Below are 1,976 nucleotides of genomic sequence, written 5' to 3' on the forward strand. Positions count from 1 at the left end.
AAAAATCTGCATCACATAACAAATTGTTCACTCTGACGAAATTTATATTGCGTTAGTCGACTTATAAGTTGTTGATCAGTATTGTGTGGTTTTTATATATAGTATTTTGCTCATATTTTAATCTCGCTATATCTGAACTGGTTTAATTCATTTGTTTTATGAAAGTCAGTTTTTTCAACCAATTAGAATCAAGTACTTAACTTATTCTAGAACATATGGTAAAGAGCACTCTATGACAAAAATACATTAAATTGCTCAAAATATCCTTTTTCTAAATATTTAGCATAGATTCTAACCAGTTAATCGACTAAGCACGTTTTAAAACTAGCATTTTATTGAGTGCGGGTAGTAGTTCTCATGTTTCGACGTAAATTGAGTGCAAGAAAGAGAATAAAAAGAACATGCTGTCTAATAAAGTCGATATTATTTTTTTAACAATTGTGACTATTACTCAGTTAGCTACGCAAGTTCTTTTTATCGACTTTATTAACCCACTCGGGTAATTGTGCCTCAGTTTTCAGTTTCCTGATACTTTTTCAATGTCAGTCTTAGATTGAGGATGTATTTTTATGTGTTTAGTTTATTTTGTGTCTGTGATTTTTTAAATTCTAGTTCATTTGCTTTTCTATTATTTGACGTTTTTCCAAGTTTTCAGCGATAACGAGTTCACTAGTACTGTGACAATGTCAGATTAGCAAGAGGTAGTTTCGATCTACCAACCTCTGGGTTATGAGCCCAGCACGCTACCACTGCGCCATCTTGCTGTTTAATGTCGGCTATACATCATCTTAAAACATCTAGGTTAAATTGTGATTTTTTGACTTCAGTTTTCAGTAAAACTTTCGTAAAGTTTGATTCGATTTAGCAGATTTTATGCTGTTTGACATCATTTTTGCGTAATTTTGAGCTTTTTATTGTCTTTTAATGCTAAAAACTGCACCACATAGCAAACTGCTCACTCTGACGAAAGTTGTATAGTACTAGTCAACTTTTAAATTGTTGACCACTTTTATTTGTTTTTATATTGTTTTCTTCGCTAAATGGGTTATCTGTGTCTGGTTATGCCCTGTTTCAACTCATTTGATTTCTAAAACTGGTATTTTCAACCAATCAGAATTAGGTATTTGATCAAAACCTAGCTTGAAAAGCAAAAAGGAGGCAAAATTTTGCAAGAATTCTGCAAAAATTCAGCAAATTTTTTGTAAAGTTTGATTCGATTCAGCAGATTTTATGCTGTTTGACATCTTTTGTGCGTAATTTTGAGCTTTTTATTGTATTTTAATGCTAAATTCTACACCACATAGCAAACTGCTCACTCTGACGAAAGTTGTATAGTACTAGTCAACTTTTAAATTGTTGACCACTTTTATTTGTTTTTATATTGTTTTTTCGCTAAATGTGTCATCTGTGTCTGGATATGCCCTGTTTCAACTCATTTGATTTTTTAAACTGGTATTTTCAACCAATCAGAAGAGATTATTTAGAAATTATTGAAAAAACGGCGTAAAAATGTACAAAAATCTCAACAATTTTTCAAAAAATACCCCTAATCTTAATATATGTCAGCGGATATAAATAATCTTAAAACATGTCGACCGCTATCACTAATCTTAATACATGAAGCCTATATCTAATCTTAATACATGTAGCCTATACCTAATCTTAATACATGTAGCCTATACCTAATCTTAATACATGTAGCCTATACCTAATCTTAATACATGTAGCCTATACCTAATCTTAATACATGTAGCCTGTACCTAATCTTAATACATGTAGCCTATACCTGATCTTAATACTTGTAGCCTATACCTAATCTTAATACATGTAGCCTATACCTAATCTTAATACATGTAGCCTATACCTAATCTTAATACATGTAGCCTATACCTAATCTTAATACATGTAGCCTATACCTAATCTTAATACATGTAGCCTATACCTAATCTTAATACATGTAGCCTATCCCTAATTTT

General features: G+C 31.1%; 1 non-coding gene across 1 annotated transcript; it reads right to left on the reverse strand.

The window, feature by feature from the left end:
* Positions 1-692: 692 nt before the first annotated feature.
* Positions 693-764, reverse strand: Trnam-cau (transfer RNA methionine (anticodon CAU)). The gene has a single exon. It is a non-coding gene; the product is annotated as a tRNA-Met (tRNA).
* Between the last annotated feature and the right edge of the window lie 1,212 nt (positions 765-1,976).

The sequence above is a fragment of the Convolutriloba macropyga genome, chromosome 8, assembly GCF_964194025.1.
Source record: "Convolutriloba macropyga chromosome 8, txConMacr16.3, whole genome shotgun sequence".
Lineage (NCBI taxonomy): Eukaryota > Metazoa > Xenacoelomorpha > Acoela > Convolutidae > Convolutriloba > Convolutriloba macropyga.